At 33.5% G+C, this 18,517-nt stretch overlaps 1 protein-coding gene across 2 annotated transcripts in view; it reads right to left on the reverse strand.

The window, feature by feature from the left end:
- Positions 1–18,517, reverse strand: part of LOC6045490 (dipeptidase 1) — a 416,070-nt gene that overhangs the window by 289,893 nt on the left and 107,660 nt on the right. The window lies entirely within an intron of this gene.

The following is an 18,517-nucleotide window of genomic DNA, read 5'->3' on the forward strand; positions in this document are numbered from 1 at the left end:
TGACCAAAGGCACCAAAATGACCAAAATGACCAAAATGACCAAAATGACCAAAATGACCAAAATGACCAAAATGACCAAAATGACCAAAATGACCAAAATGACCAAAATGACCAAAATGACCAAAATGACCAAAATGACCAAAATGACCAAAATGACCAAAGGCACCAAAATGACCAAAGGCACCAAAATGACCAAAATGACCAAAGGCACCAAAATGACCAAAGGCACCAAAATGACCAAAATGACCAAAATGACCAAAACCACAAAAATGACCAAAATGACCAAAATGACCAAAATGACCAAAACCACAAAAATGACCAAAATGACCAAAATGACCAAAATGACCAAAATGACCAAAATGACCAAAAGCACCAAAATGACCAAAATGACCAAAAGCACCAAAATGACCAAAATGACCAAAATGACCAAAATGACCAAAAGCACCAAAATGACCAAAATGACCAAAAGCACCAAAATGACCAAAATGACCAAAATGACCAAAATGACCAAATTGACCAAAATGACCAAAATGACCAAAATGACCAAAATGATCAAAATGACCAAAATGACCAAAATGACCAAAATGACCAAAATGACCAAAATGACCAAAATGACCAAAATGACCAAAATTACCAAAATGACCAAAATTACCAAAATGACCAAAATGACCAAAATGACCGAAATGACCAAAATGTCCAAATTTTTGTCTGAAATTTGATAAAATCAAAAAGCTATTATTAAAACTGAGTATAAAAATAAAATACATTATCAACTTTTATATTTTTATCCATTTCAATTTGATTGAATATTTGAATAATTTTATTGAAACTAAATGAACACATCTATCAGGATCACATATTTTAAAGAAGTTGAGACTGGAAAATGTATTCGATGTTGGTAAATCTGAATTAAAAAAACAATTTCTATTGAAATTGGCATAATATTTTATACTTTCCTTACAGATAAAATTAATTTCCACTTTTTAAGATACTAACGCAAGCATTAAAATAATTCTCAAAACTGTGATTCTCGAATTGATACCATTTTCTTTCCCCAGCTCGTTCAGCTCATCCTCATGAACCTCTGGCTGGCGAGAAACGTCCACTCTATTTGGCATGCAGTCCTTCTTCGGCCCCGGCTGTTTACCTGCTGCAGCTTCTGGTCTCTTAGCTGGTTTGTTACTGCTCAGCTTGTAACAGAATAATAATCCCAGATTACACGCCAAAGCTCTCCGGCTACACTGGAAACACTCCAACCGGTCGGTGCTATTCAGGGGGGGATGCAACTATTCGCTTCTGAATGCACTTCTTCTTTTTTTCTTCCCTACAACCACCTCTTCCGGTAGTGGCTTGTTAAAAATTCACTGAACTCCGAGGTTGATTTAAAGCCCATTCATGCGAGCTCCTCTCGCCGGCAAGCATTTTGTGCGACTTTGAAGGACTCTTGTGGAAAATCGTGAAACAGTTTCAAAGCTCCAGCTCAGCTGGCCCACTTCAGGCCTTCAACTCTTTCTTTCCTCTGTACCTACTCGCTATACTCATAGTAAATGGCACTGTACTGAGCTGACAGAGTGCATCAGGTAGTAGTCCTTCAGCGAGGGCAGTGTTGCCTGACAAAAAGCTTCATAAGCTCCGACATGCGCTGCTAAACGGGAGATGCTCGGCATTTATTTTTTTCAAAGCTTTTGCAGGCATCATAATTCCAGGAAGGCAGCTTAGTCGCCCGGGCTAGTCGGCTTGCGAGCATGTCATAATAAAAATAATAATAAAATGATGACAAGAGCGGCACAAAGAGCTAAACAACGGCAACACGTCGCAACGCACGCAAGTACAAAGGGAAAAAAATCCGTCAAAAGAGCGACATATGCGACAAGGGCTCCGAGCGCCGAGAGCTGCCACGACGCGACAATGACAGCCCTGACGTGGTTGGAAATGTAGGTCACAAACACCGGGCAGGGATGAAGTGACAGCCGGAAGCTGCTTTTAAAATGTCGTCATTCTAGGAATACTTTTAACAAACATGTTTTCCTAATTTTTAACATACATTATTACCGTCTCCCGGGTAAATACTTTAATAAAAGTAATTAAAATCCGTATCGTTTGAAAATAATCAAATTTCGATAATTTGCAAAAACGGGTAACAAACGAAGCGATTTTTTTTTGCATTTTCGCTTTATTGGAAATTTTTTTAAGTACCAATAATTTCTACAAAAACCGCGTTTTTAAACACTCCTATTTGTTTAATTTTCAATATGAGCAAACAATGCAAATTTTATTTAAGATTTTTTACTTTATTATCATTTTTTAAGTGAAATGCTAACATTTTTGCTAAATATAGTGCTTTTTCGAAAGTAATAAAATTTTCATAATTTGAAATAAGGAAACAAACGAAGCAAAAAGTTGTATGCATTTTCACTTTATTGTAGTATTTTTTTGTTGAATGCTGAAATTTTCAGAACATACTGTATCCATTCGAAAGTACTCAATTTTTGTAATTTGTAAAATTGATATCTAACAAAACTAAATATTGTTTGTTTTGCTTTCCTCACCTTACTGAGGAAAGGCTATAAAATCACTCGAAAAATGAACGTCTCAATACGAGCTCCTAGACCCACCTTTACGTATACATATCGAGTCAGAATCAAAAACTGAACAAATGTCTGTGTTGGTGTTTGGATGTGGATGTGTGCAACGAAATATTGTCACTCAATTATTTCAGCACTTTCTGAACCGATTTGGCCCGTTTTGGTATCATTCGAATCGTCTTGGGATCCAATAAGTCCCTACTGAAAATTATTTAGTTTAGTGAAGTACTTCAAAAGTAATGCTAACAAAACATTTTGAAGAAAGTTTGGATATCGTAAAAAGGGTTGTTTATTTGTAGGAAAATCTGTCATGTTACAGATTTTTTAGAACTGTATTTAAAAGACCTTTCCAATGAGCCCAACACATTGAAGATCTGATAACCCTATCAAAAGTTTTTAGCACTCAGCTCTTTAGCACTTTTAATCTAATCTAATCTAATCTAATCGAACCTGGAAGAACTTGTGGTTAGATTACGCCCCAAGTCCTTTCTTGTCACTATTAATGATTGCATTACTTCCGAGTAACCCCGAATATGTATTGCAAAAATTAAAGCGGCCAGGCCTACTGTGTTGCATTAACCGCAAATACAGATTCTGAGAACGGATAACATTTCACAGAATCAACAGGGTAGGAAGGATGCGTGGACATACCGTACCAAACGCTCAGAATGAGTTGTGGTTGGTTGTGTAAGTGTAAATTTGGCAAGTAATTATAATTTTTTAAGGAGGGGGAAAAGGGAGGAGGGGGTAAAATTTGGATTAAGGACATGGAAGATGGGGTGGGGTAGGAAGGATATTTCATTTGATAAATAAAATATAATATAAATTATCTTGCAAAAAAAAGTATGGAAAGATCTCACCAAGGTTCTTCAAAGCATTCGACAAACCGAATATACATCGAATACGATGCTGTTGCTTCTCTAGAACATCATGAAATCCAAGCATCTGCAGGTTATAAGCAGCTTCTGGCCTTGCCGGAGCGGCTGGAACCAAACGGAAATCCTTTCCGTTACGCCACACGAAAAACATCACGCAGAGCTTCAGTTCTTTAGCACTTTTATTTATAAACTTTTTTTAGGTCGGATCTAAGATATTTTAATAACAAAGATTAGCGGATCCATCAAGCGACCCATCGTAAGATGTGTAATCATAAGACCACTCCGTTGAGCATAGAAAAAGAAGATATGATACCCGAGCAGACGGAAATAGCTTGGGAATAAAATTTTTTGATATTTGAAAATACTATGCCAATAACATTATTTGTTATTTATAACAAGATTTGTTATTCGTCGTTATGATTTTTTTGTTATCAGATTGTTATTGTAAAAACAGACAAATAACATTTTTAGTTATTTTTCGAACAAATCTTTGTAATTATTTTTTTTTATTTTAACAACTAATCCGATCATCCCAATAACAGCTGGCGGTATTCTTCCATAACAAAAAATGTTATTCCAAAGTTATTTTGGCATTCAATCAATATCAGACCAATAACAAATTGTGTTATGATAACATACACTGTTATTCAACTCTTATGCAAAAAACTATTTTGCAAGAATATTCCATAACGCTTTTTGTTATTTTAACAGTACTTGTTATTGAAATGGCATGAATTTTGTTATTACCGTCTGCCCGGGTAGCCCTATCAAAAGTATATTGATGTGAAGGCATTAACCCCCGTAAGGTGGATAAAGTAACATTTTTGTTTTACTTGAGGTCATTCAATTTTTTTGTATTATTTAATTTGGCTGAAACTTGTTTGGTGCCTTCGGTATGCTCAAAGAAGAGATTTTGCATCATTAGATTGTCCATATAATTTTCCATACAAATTTGGTAGCTGTCCATACAAAAATGATATGTGTAAATTCACTGTTCTGTCACTAAAACTTGATATGCAAAAAAAAATATTTTTAATTTTTTTTATTTTCTGATATTATTAAGAAGACATCAAATGTCAACTTTTCAGAAATTTCCAGAATGCCCGGGCAGACGGTAATAACAAAACTCATGTCATTTCAATAACAAATACGGTTAAAATAACAAAAAGTGTTATGGAATCTTCTTGAAAAATCCATTTTTGCATAAGGGTTCAATAACAGTTAATGTTATCATAACAAAATTTGTTATTGGTCTGACATTGGAGGAAAGCCAAAACAACTTCGGAATAACATTTTTTGTTATGGAAGAATGCCTTAAACTGTTATTGGGATTATCGGATTAGTTGTTAAAATAACAAAAAATAATAACAAAGATTTGTTCGAATAATAACTTAAAATGTTATTAGTCTGTTATTACAATAACGATCCAATAACAAAAAAATCATAACGGGGAATAACAAATCATGTTATAAATAACGTAAAATGTTATTGACCTAATATTTTTAAATATCAAAAAATGTTATTCCCAAGATATTTCCGTCTGCTCGGGTGGGCAAAAAATGTTTGATTGAGTTATGATTTTTTGAATCCATACAATTTAAAAAAAAAATCGAAATATTGGTCGCAAAAATTTTTCAATTTCATTTTTTTATGTAAAATCGAAATTGCAATCAAAAAGTATTGAAATTTTGATAAAGTGTACCGTTTTCAAAATGAAGGCATTTTTAGGTAACTTTTTTTAAAATAAGTAGCAATTTTTAAAATAGTGTTTTTTTTTGCAAATCAAGTTTTAGTGACAAAAAGTTGAATAAAAAATTACCACAATTTTTTAATCGTGCATAATTTTTTCAGTGTAGTCCATATCCATACCTACGACTTTGCCGAAGACACCAAATCAATAAAAAAAATCCTTCAAAAGATACAGATTTTTCAATTTTCATTCATCATTTTTGTATGGACAGCTGCCAAATTTGTATGGAAAATTATATGGACAAACTAATGATGCAAAATGGCTTCTTTGGGCATACCGAAGGCACCAAAAAAGTTTCAGTCGAATTAAAAAATACAAAAATTCAAATTCTAAAAAAAAGACTGACTTCGTAGAGAATTGCTCGTTTCAAAAGGAATCAACATTCAATATTACGCCGTTTTGAAATGTAAGTCTTGAATTATTTTTTTTTAAATACTGTTTTCGAAAAGATCGAAAAATTTCACGAATCGTATATCGGACCATTAGTTGCTGAGATATCGACATTAGAAAATTGTGGGTTGTTTGGATGAGACTTAGAAATCATCAATTTTCCTGTTTTTAAACCTTTGCATGGCAATATGTCAGCTACTAAGGATCGTATCAACAAAGTTCAAAAAAGCAAAATAAAAAGAATTTCCGCAGCTGTGCACAAATTTAAAAAAAAAAAATGAAAAATTTGACTTTTTTTCAAAAAAGATACCTAAAAATGACTATTACTTGAAAACGTTGCACTTAATGAAAATTTCACTAAAGTACTTTTTGATTGCAAATTCGATTTTACATTTTTTATAACGGTAATTGTTATCATAACAAAATTTGTTATGATTCTGATATTGGTTGAAAGCCAAAACAACTTTGAAATGACATATTTTGTTATGGAAAAACAACTCCAAATGTTATTGGGATGATCGGATTAGTTGTTAAAAAAAAAACAAAAAATAATAACAAAAAATTGTTTGAAGAATAACTAAAAGTCTTTAAGTCCAATAACAAAAAAATCAAAACGACGAATAGCAAACCTTGTTATAAATAACATAAAATGTTATTGGTCTAGTATTTCCAAATATCAAAAAAATGTTATTTCCAAGTTATTTCCGTCTGCTCGGTTATGTTGAAAAGTGGTTTTTGCATCGTTGTCAAAAGTAACTAAAATTTGTTATTTTAAGTTTGTTTCTTGGATTCAAGTAAATCCCTGCAACTTTTCCCATTGCATAAAATTTCATGAGCCTTCGGCATGTCTTTCTTAACCCGGTCGCATCTGCAAGTGCACTTTCACTTGTCGCGGTGGAAAATAAAGAAAACTCTCACTGAATCACGACAATCACGTGTAGTAGCGCATCGAGGCGTTCACCCTCGCCGTTTGACTTACCATCCAAGAAGCTGTTCTATATTTTTCCACGTGCCACTAAAACTCAAAGATGCCATTTGCGCTGGTGGTGGCACACTTGTGCATTTTTTTTCTCGGAAATGTACCCAGTGCACACGAAGAACGAGTGCATACTTCCGGGGGTTAAAAATTCCATCCTGAGGAAAAATTGTGCGTCTTTTTCTAATTGTGTAGGGAAACGTTATGTAGGATACAGAGAAAAAAAACTCTTCAAAATGTTGCCTTTTGTGCGAGGATTGCCAATGAGAATGATTAAACATGGCAGCTGGGTCGCTATTCATGAAAATATCAGCAGAGGAAAAACGATGATCCACTACCGTTTAGGAGAAAAACTAGGTCACAATTTGCGTCAAGTTCTCGGTTGAAGCATCGAAAAAAAAATTTGCCATCACTTCTTGAAATGTACAAATAAAACTTAAATCGACACCGAAATTCTTAAATCAACAAAAGACTGCTGGCTGCTGGCTGCTGTTCTTGGCTTCCCAACATGACTTGATGTGGTTTTATGGGGCTGAAATTGCTCCCTTCCAGCCGTTCAGTCAATGTTTTCCTTCGTCTCGGTGGCCATTCACACCACACACTCGAGCGGCGGCAGCGTTCCAAGAGTCGAGTTTATAAGTGTTGGCAAAGTACCTTTTTATTGTACGGCAGAATGGTGCCAAACCCCCACAAAACCCGATCCCGAAGCCCAGCTCTCCGACGAACACCAACCGGCCAGCGAAAGGTAACAAGTCGGAAAATTTTTTATCACCTCGCAGCCAACCCACTTGCCCCACCCCCAGCATCAGCTTCCAAAGGGGTGGTGGGAGCTTAGAGCTCATGTGCAGACAGCGCACTAACGAGCATATTTGGATGTGTGCCGTTCTGGGTGAACAAAAAAAAGCTCTCTTTATTTTGCACGGTTTTTTACGTTCGTTCATCGTGCCAACTCATCATACCTTATTGACTTGGGATTGCCCCGGTTTTCGTAGGTTTAGCTTGGAAAGTGAAAAGACTGCGTTGCACGTTCGGATTTTTTCATCATTATTTTTTCGAAAAAAAAAATGCTGATGACTGTCTTATTTTCATCAAAATTTCGAAAATCGTACGATTATTTTTTGATGTTTGCTCCAATGCTTTAAATCAAAGTAGTCAAGAAGGCGTAGATTGCGGGACAGTATTTTGGTGTCTTGGACAAAGTGGCTTAGACTGACACGTTCAACACTTACTAGAAGAACAAATCCAAAAAACATTCTTCATAATTTAGATTTTTCAGAATCATTAATTAACCACTCTTATTTTCAACCAAGCTCGGTGTTTACCAAATCTATTCTAATCTAACACAAACGCAGCCAGTCTGATGAGATCACACTGTAAAGTTTTGTGATTAGATTACGCCCCAATCACTTTTCTTGTCATTGCGGTACATCCACGAATACCCGAACATGTATTGCAAAAGTTAAAATGGTCAGTCCTACTGTGTTGTGTTTACCGCATAGATGATTCTGAGAACGAATCACACTTAACAGAATCTACAGGGGAAGAAGGATGTGTGGACATACCGTACCAAACGCTCCTGCTTATATGTGTTTTGTAGGATGTGTGTAGGGTAAAATATAGTGTTTTTTATATAATTTTTATATAATTAATGCAATACTATGATCGTTCAATAAAATTCCTCCACTTATTTGTAATAACCACTCACCCCATGCACACAAAAAGCAACACAAAAGAACTGATTTTTTTTCTAAATTTAGGCATTTCTAGTAGAGTTGAGAAGTATGGGAAATTTTCGTATGTTTAGCAGACTCGGTCCTAAAAGGAAAATTAAAGTAGAGAAAAATCAATTGTACAGGATGTCAACAAAGTGTGTACACCCCTTGGGCACTATATACATTCAAAGGATTGACAGTTCGACAAAAAAATCAATCTCATGCCAAACATTTTGCCACAAAAAGCATATAAAAAGATGTATACATTTCGAAATTTCAATGAAAATTATGATATTTTTTGATAAATCAACATGATTTGGGGCTCTTAACCCAAAATAGTAATCCTCATTCAAAAAAAATTTTTTTTTACAAAACATTATTACAATTAGTTGAAACTAATTTACAAAACATTGTTATCTGATCCAAAGGCATTAACTAGATCCGTTTTTGGTGGTCGATTTTACGTTGATAACCAAAATTGCGCCAAATCCATGCAAGGGAACTCATCGGCTACGAGGTTTTGGCCTAGTATGGAAATCTGTTAAAAAAATTGATTTGAGTTTTCAATTTTCAATCAAAGTAGGCGTCTTTGAAGTTTAAAGCATAGCCCTAGTGGAAATTTTAACAAAATATGAAACTTTCACACAGGGTTTTATGCTTTGATTGAAAATTTAAAATTAAAAAAATATTGATTTTCATACAAGGCCACAAACCTTTGCAATTATAATTGAGCATCAAATTGTCAGATCGATCTGTAAAGCTTAAGACACAACGGATCACCCTACTGAGACATTTATATATTTCTTCATTAGGGATGAGGACTTATTTCTTTTAATGTAGGTAGTCATTTTTAGGATTTGTGAAAATGGAACTGAAATCTGTTTAAAAAATGTGTTGGGAGGCCATTTGCAGAATTATAAAAAAAAAGTTCTTCGGACAAAACGTATACAAAACAAAAAAAATTTACTAAATAAAAACATAAATTGTGTTTATGTGGTGGTTGAATTCCCGAGTAGGATACCGTAACAAAACGGTTAATATCAGTTATTGTTTTGTTTGTATCAAAATTATAACCGAATTCCATTATTTTGAGATCTAAGCAAAGAAAAATACTAGTATTCAGAGCTGTACCTTGGGTCCACGAAGCCCTTGACGAAGCATCAATTTGGTGCCCCTCCCAAATTTACAATTATTTTGATGAACTGATATTAATTTTCAATGACTGCTTCGTTATGAGTTTTGATTTTATAACTGCAATTCAGATTGCAGAAACACAGTTATTTTATGTTTTATTTTTCAAATCATATGGTAATATTTTCTCAGACCTAAAACAGGCTCAATTTTTTCTCAGATTTTATAAAATCGATGATGTTAGCAGGTTTTTATTTTTTTTAATTTTTTTTTCAGATAAAAGCACATTATTAAATGCTCAATCATTATAAATTTTGCTATAAATTGCTAGCTAATTTTATGTTCCTAAACCTGCATAATTTGATCTGATCTAGTATTAATTTGATTGTATAATTAAAGAACTTTCCAAGATATGTAAAATAATTAGTTGATTTGGCTTTAGATTTAATATCGTTAATTACAACGAAAAATATCTTCTTCAAAATTTAAAAAAATAATAATTAAGTATAATTTTTCAACAAGCAGCGGCAGAACAAAATTTCGTCAAAATCAATTCAGGCCTATGCAAACATTGTTTGAAGTTTATGTCCCTAGACTCTGACCAAAAAAATAAATATATTAAAAAATGATAGAACAGGCCACAGGTCCAAATCTTCAACTTTCTAAAATGAGCAACTCTCTACGAAATCGGCCGATTTCGACCATTTTTATTTTTTGTATTTTTTTTTGACTTAAACTTTGTGGGGGCCTTCCATATGACCAAATAAGCTATTTTGCGTCATTGGTTCACCCATACAAGTCTCCATACAATTTTGGCTGCTGTCCATACAAAAATGGTATGTAAATATTCAAACAGCTGTAACTTTTGAGGGAATTTTCTGATCAATTTGGTGTCTTCGGCAAAGTTGTAGGTATTGTTGAGGACTTTTGAGAAAAAAAATAGGTACACGGAAAAAAAAATTGCAGATATTTTTATAAACTTTTTTTTCACTAAAACTCAATTTCCCAAAATAGATATTTTTTTATTTTCGAGATTTTTTGATATGTTTTAGGGGACAAAAATCCGCAACTTTTGAGTCATAGAGAAACATGGTCGAAAAATCTGCCGCCGAGTATGATTTTTTGAAAAAAACAGTGATTTTTGGAAAAAAATCGAAGTTTCATGCAAAAACAAGTTTGACATTAATTTTTAATGCAAAATTGAATTTGCAATCGAAAAGGACTTAACATTTTTTTTTGATAAAGGGCTCCAAACACTGAGTACTACGCCCATTTAAAATGCTAGTCTTGATTTAAAAAAAATCGGACCATTATTTGCTGAGATATGGTCATTAGAAAATGGTGGTTTGGTGAGATTAAGAAAACTTCAATTTTCGTGTTTTTTTTTCTTAAAATGGCTCTATCTCATTAACCCGAGGTCCAATCTTCAATGTCTCTTAGACTATTTATAGCAAATTTTCTGAACTTTTCAAAAATTAAAATATTTTTAGAAACGGTCACTCATGGTCACTTTTTTTTAAAAATTGAAAAACTGCAAATATTTCGCTAGAATCAAACTTTCGGTGGCTATATCTTGAAAACGGAGCCCTTTGTTAAAAAATCTGTAAAGTACTTTTCGATTGCAAATTCAAAAATCACTATTTTTTCAAAAATTCATAAATTGGCGGCAGATTTTTTGACCATGTTTCTCTATGGCTCAAAAGTTGCGGATTTTTGTCCCCTAAAACATACCAAAAATCTCGAAAATCAGAAAATGCATATTTTTGGAAATTGAGTTTCAGTAAAAAAAAAAATATTAAAAAATCTGCATTTTTTCAGTGTACCTGTTTTTTTTTTTTCTCAAAAGTCCTCAACAATACCTACAACTTTGCCGAAGACACCAAATTGATCAGAAAATTCACTCAAAAGTTACAGCTGTTTGAATATTTACATACCATTTTTGTTTGGATAGCAGCCAAAATTGTATGGAGACTTGTATGGACGAACCAATGACGCAAAATAGTTTATTTGGTCATAGGGAAGGCCCCCACAAAGTTTGAGCCAAATCAAAAAAATACTAATAAAATCCATTTCCGGTTTTGGTAGAGAATTGCTCACATAAACTTTTATTTCTGAGTGAATAAATTTAGTTATAGTTATTATTTTGAATCAAACAAATTTCGGAATTGTATACGCCTGCCATGAGATTCGAACCAGGATTGTGAGACACCTGGTGAGGTAACTGAAATTTTTTTTACTTTTTTTCTTTTTTTCAAACAATTTGAAGAGATTTGTTCTTAAATTATCTCAACAAACCTTCTCAACAAATTTCTAATTAAAACCTTTAAATTGAAACTTTCAATCAACACAACTTTTCGTTTTCATCTAAACCTTCTTTATCCCAATTGGTCCACGCATTAATCGCCACACAAAAGCTCACCTCACTCTGAAACCCATCCTTGACCCAAAAATCCACCCGGAAAAACAACTTTTCATCAGCGCAAAAGGGGGGGGGGCGTCCCTTACGTCACCGAAGAATCTTTCATATTTATGGGAAAACTTTTCGGGGTTGGCGATTCCGGTGTGCGCGCTCGTCAACTTTTTGAAGTATTTCCGCATTTCCATTCCATCCAGTGCCCCAAATTGACGGCTGCTGGCGGCGGTGACAGCCAAATTTTCCGATAAAATGAGTGGGGAAAATCGAGGGAGGGGTGGTTTGGACCATCAAATTAGGAAGAAAGGATAACTTAATTCGGATCTCGTCTAATCCAGTTCAGAAAAAAGGGAAAGTCAAAGTTTTCCCATTTCGGGTGACGACGACGCCGGTCGTTGCCGAGTGCGGAAATGTTTCGGGAAAGTTGGCCAGTAAACCAATTTCCTTTTGAAAGGAGCGAGGCAAAATGAGAGGAATTTTGTAGAAAACTAAATCTTTTAAGGAGGCATGAAATAATTAGAACTTTGGCTGTCATTTATTTTCGGAGAAATGTGCACTTAAAACGTTAAAATGTGATTTTTCATTCCCAACTTTCCAAACATTTTTCCTCAAAAGAAGCCATGTCGCCTTCAATGAGGACAAAGACTACAATCACAAAAAGGTTTCCTTGCTTTCTGGAACTGACTGTGTGAAATGCGGAATCTGACGTCTCCGTTGCTGCTCCGGGCTTCGGGCTGCGAGACGTTTCCGCTCCTTAACCATCCAGCAACGGATTTCCACAACCCACTGTCCACTGTCAAGGATAAAGATGTGCGCTCATTTATCAAAGAACATTCGTATTTGGGCAGGGTTGGGAATTCCTTTTTTTTCAATCATATTTTGCTGAATTTGTTATATTTTTTTGTTTTAACAATTGTTATTTTTGTTTTTATTTGCTTAAAAAAATTCCTTGTGACTTTTTTTTTAATTCCCACCTCTGATCAAGAAAAATCTGCTTCACAATACTCAGCATCTTTTCGGGGGGAGGACTCAGTTTCCCGTGAAGCGTGGATGATGAAGGATACCCATTTAAACAGAACCAACCAACACCATCGAGAGTGACGACAAAATTCAGTATTTTTTTTTTTTTTTGCTTCTCCACCATCACAGGATGATCCCAAGGAAGCGGGGTGGAAACTGCTGAGCTTTTGTGTGTTTTGTGAAATTTCCTACCCCTCTGCTTTCGAAGCTTTTAATTTAGATGTTTCTGGTTCTGGCAGGAATTTGGCGAACGGGAATTTGAGCTCGGAAAACTCCGCTCTCGAAGCCGAAACACTGAAATTAATGGTTCGGATCGGTTTATACTACACAAAAGGCCTCCCCGCACCTCAAATCTTCCTCTTTTGTGATTCCGAACATGGCCAATACATTGGAAATGAAAATTGTTGATGCTGCCGGTCAAACGGGAGGGGAAAAATGCCTCTGCTAATTTGGAATTTGTATTGAATTCTAAGCAACGATTCAGACGGTAAAGGCTGAATGCTAGTGTAGGTCACGGTTTTATGAAGATTTGGAACTTGTTTTAAATACTTTACATTTTAAACAAAAAAATACACCTTTTGGAAAACCGGTATTAATTAATCACATTGGATTCACTTGAAGAAAATAAACCATAAATATTCAAATATGGTGTCATTAAAAAAAAACAAGGAAAAAATGCTATTTTTTCACAAATATTTTACAATTTTCAGGTCAATGTCAAATCCCACTTAACCTTGCCGATTTTCCATAGCCGTGAGGTTACGGGTTTCGCCTTGTAAGCGGAAGGTGATGGGTTCAATTCCTGTTTGGCTGGGCAAAGTCAGATCCCTTAAAAGAGTAAATATGCTCACTGGGAATACTGACCGGTAGGGGATGGGTTTCGACTAGCGACGTGCTGGGTTTCCAATCCAGAGGTCGTGTGTTCGATTCTCGTACCGGGATGATGCAGTTTTTAAACGTGAAAAAAAACCTTAAATTTTCTCAAATTTCTTAGGCTGTTAAAAGTTAAAAACGTTTGGTTGACGTCATTTGAAAACGAAAACAAGTTGGTATTCTCATACTTTAAAGTCTTGTTTTAAGACTGAGAAAACTAACTAGTATAGCAAACAAGTTGAACAGTAGTGCTTGCTGACTGAATTTTTTTAAACACTTTTTAAAGTTATTTTTTTTAGTGTCATTTTCAATTTAAGTCAATCATTTTTGTGAAAAGGGGAGGGAAGGAGTAAAATGATATTTGCAATTATATTTGAGCAGTTCTCTCAGATTTCGGTCCTTCGATTTTTTTTTTTGTATATTTTTAATCCAACTGAAACTTTTTTGGTGCTTTCGGTATGCCCAAAGAAGCCATTTTGCATCATAAGTTTGTCCATATAATTTTCCATTCAAATTTGGCAGCTGGCTATACAAAAATGATGTTTGAAAATTCAAAAATCTGTATCTTTTGAAGGAATTTTTGGTGTCTTCGGCAAAGTTGTAGGTTTGGATATGGACTACACTGGAAAAAAATGATACACGGTAAAAAAAATTTTGGTGATTTTTTATTTAACTTTTTTTCACTAGAACTTGATTTGCAATAAAACACTATTTTTTTTATTTTTTATATGTTTTAGAGGACATCAAATGCCAACTTTTCAGAAATTTCCAGGTTATGCAAAAAATCTTTGAGCGAGTTTTGAATTTTTAAATCAATACTGATTTTTTGAAAAAATCGAAAAATCGGTCGCAAAAATTTTTCAACTTTATTTTTTGATTTAAAATCAAATTTGCAAACAAAAAATAATTTAGTGAAATTTTGATAAAGTGCACCGTTTTCGAATTAAATCCATTTTTAGGTGACTTTTATGAAAAAGTCGAAGATTTTCATTTTTTTAAATTAGTGCACATGTTTGTTCACTTTTGAAAAAAAAAAAACATTTTTGAAAAGCTGAGAAAATTCTCTATATTTTGCACTTTTGAACTTTGTTGATACGTCCCTTAGTTGCTGAGATATTGTCATGCAAAGGTTTAAAAAGCAGGAAAATTTATGTTTTCTAAGTCTCACCCAAACAACCCACCATTTTCTAATGTCGATATCTCAGTAACCAATGGTCCGATTTTCAATGTTAAAATATGAAACATTCGTGAAATTTTTCTATCCTTTCTAAAAAAATATTTTATTTTTTTTAAACCAAGGGGTAATTCTCCGCCAACTCACACAGCAGTTGCCCCGACCCCTCTTCGATTTGCGTGAAACTTTGTCCTAAGGGGTAACTTTTGTCCCTGATCACGAATCCGAGGTCCGTTTTTTGATATCTCGTGACGGAGGGGCGGTACGACCCCTTCCATTTTTGAACATGTGAAAAAAGAGGTGTTTTTCAATAATTTGCAGTCTGAAACGGTGATGAGATAGAAATTTGGTGTCAAAGGGACTTTTGTGTAAAATTAGACGCCCGATTTGATGGCGTACTCAGAATTCCCGAATAAACGTATTTTTCATCGAAAAAAAACACTAAAAAAAGATTTAAAAATTCTCCCATTTTCCGTTACTCGACTGTAAAAAATTTTGGAACATGTCATTTTATGGGAAATTTAATGTACTTTTCAAATCTACATTGTCCCAGAAGGGTCATTTTTTCATTTAGAACAAAATTTTTCATTTTAAAATTTCATGTTTTTCCTAACTTTGCAGGGTTATTTTTTAGAGTGTAACAATGTTCTACAAAGTTGTAGAGCAGACAATTACAAAAATTTTGATATATAGACATTAGGGGTTTGCTTATAAACATCACGAGTTATCGCGATTTTACGAAAAAAAGTTTTGTAAAAGTTACTTTTTGCGTTTCTCTTTGTTTCGCCGTCCGTGTCTGTCGCGGGTGACCATGAACGGCCATGATCGATGACGACCAACTTTTTCAAAACTTTTTTTTCGTAAAATCGCGATAACTCGTGATGTTTATAAGCAAACCCCTTATGTATATATATCAAATTTTTTGTAATTGTCTGCTCTACAACTTTGTAGAACATTGTTACACTCTAAAAAATAACCCTGCAAAGTTAGAAAAAACATGAAATCTTAAAATGAAAAATTTTGTTCTAAATGAAAAAATGACCCTTCTGGGACAATGTAGATTCGAAAAGTACATTAAATTTTCCATAAAATGACATGTTCCAAAAATTTTTACAGTCGAGTAACGGAAAATGGGAGAATTTTTAAAACTTTTTTAGTGTTTTTTTCGATGAAAAATACGTTTATTCGGAATTCTGAGTACGCCATCAAATCGGGCGTCTAATTTGACATAAAAGTCCCTTTGACACCAAATTTCTATCTCATCACCGTTTCAGGCTGCAAATTGTTGAAAAACACCTCTTTTTTCGCATGTTCAAAAATGGAAGGGGTCGTACCGCCCCTCCGTCACGAGATATCAAAAAACGGACCTCGGATTCATAATCAGGGACAAAAGTTACCCCTTAGGACAAAGTTTCAAGCAAATCAAAGAGAGGTAGGGGCAACTTTTCCCGATTTCGTGTGAGTTGGTAGAGAATTACCCCAAGACTAACATTTCAAAAGGGCCAAACATTCAATATTACGCATTTTTGAAATGTTAGTTTTGATTTAAAAAAATTGAAAATATTTTTTTCGGAAAAATCGCAAAATTTCACGAATGTTTCAAATTTTAACATTGAAAATCGGACAATTAGTTGCTGCGATATCAACGTTAGAAAATGGTGGGTTGTTTGGGTGAGACTTAGAAAACATAAATTTTCCTGCTTTTTAAACCTTTGCATGGCAATATCTCAGTAACTAAGGGTCGTATCAACAAAGTTCAAAAAAGCAAAATAGAGAGAATTTTCTCAGCTTTGCAAAAAAAAATTTCAAAGGTGGGCAAACGCACTAATTAAAAAAAAATGAAAAACTGCGACTATTTTCAAAAACGTCACCTAAAAATGGATTTAACTTGAAAACGGTGCACTTTATCAAAATTTCACTCTTGTACTTTTTGATTGCAAATTTGATTTTACATCGAAAAATTAATTTAAAAAAATTGTGCGACCATTTTTTTTGATTTTTTGAAAAAAACAGTATTGATTAAAAAATTCATTACTCGCTCAAAGATTTTTTGCACAACCTGGAAATTTCTGAAAAGTTGTCATTTGATGTCCTCTAAAATAAAAAAATAAATAAAAATAGTGTTTTATTGCAAATCAAGGTTTAGTGACAAAAATGACCAAATTTTTTTTTTAACCTTGTATCATTTTTTCCAGTGTAGTCCATATCCATACCTACAACTTTGCCGAAGACACCAAATCGATCAAAAAAATCCTTCAAAAGATACAGATTTTTGAATTTTTATACATCATTTTTGTATGGGCACCTGCCAAATTTGTATGGAAAATTATATGGAGAATCTAATGATGCAAAATGGCTTATTTGGGCATATCGAAGGCACCAAAAAAGTTTCAGTCGGATTAAAAAATACAAAAATTAAAATTTAAGAAAAAAGACCGATTTCGTAGAGAATTGCTCATTTGCAATGGCCTTTTTGGTAGAAAGTAAAACTTCCTTATTTTATTTTCAAATCTGGAGGTAAATGAAAAAAAAGCAAAAATGGATTCTTGAAAAAAAAATTGCAGTAGAGCGACAATTGATTGTTTCATTGAAGAAAATTATTTTCCAATCTGAAAATGTTTCTTTAGTTCTCTCCTCTTTTGCAAATCGACTTTTCTTTGTATCATTTTATTTTAATGAAACTTTGTATATAGATGTTTACACAATTTCAAAAATGTCATTTTGCTTCTTTATTAAAAATATTGTTTTTTTCGAAAAAGCAAACAAAATATTAAAAAATCTTTTTTTAACTGAATTGAATTCACAATTGATTACCATTCCGGTTTTTTTTTTAGAGAAATATTTTCTTTAATAATCCAAATAATAATCTATCACTTTGTCGAAGACACCAAATTGATCAGAAAATCTCAAAATTGTTTTTGTTTTTAAATACATTGACCAAATTTTATGCTAATCAAAAAATGCAAACTTAAAAATTGCGAAATTATTTTCAAAATCTAGAGAACCTCTCATTTTTTATCTAAGAACGCTTTTAATTCTCTTGCATTTCAGTTTCATAATATAATAGTAATTTTCTTGATCTATTCTATATTTTTTATTGTGATAGCAAACTTGATAGCAAAACAGGTATGATAATTGGGATACAGTTAAACCTCGCATAGTGCGCAGGCGTTATGCTGTGTATTTTTTCGATTACTCGAAAACGAAATAATATTTTTGCAATCGCTTTGAAGTTAATTGTAGATTTCAACAAGACGAACAAATTGCTTTAAAAAGATTGCAAAAATATTATGTCATTTTAGAATAATCAAAGAAATACAAAGCGTAACGCCTGCGCACTATGCGAGGTTTAACTGCACATCATTAACATGTGTTCTAGATGTTCGAAATAACATCATACAAAAAAAAAAAATAACTCATTGTTCCGCTTACATTTGATTGACGTCATGCCTACATTACCCGAGTCGAATACATTGTTTTCGAATCTGTTTAAGGGACGCTATTACTTAAACTAGACATCATTGATTTCATGTTCTTAGAAGCAATAGATATTACTGTCTCTTTCTGAAAAAATCATGTTTATCTGGGTTGTGTTATTTTTTTGCATCCTTTTTG

Source organism: Culex quinquefasciatus, chromosome 3 (genome assembly GCF_015732765.1).
Source record: "Culex quinquefasciatus strain JHB chromosome 3, VPISU_Cqui_1.0_pri_paternal, whole genome shotgun sequence".
In the NCBI taxonomy this organism is placed as follows: domain Eukaryota; kingdom Metazoa; phylum Arthropoda; class Insecta; order Diptera; family Culicidae; genus Culex; species Culex quinquefasciatus.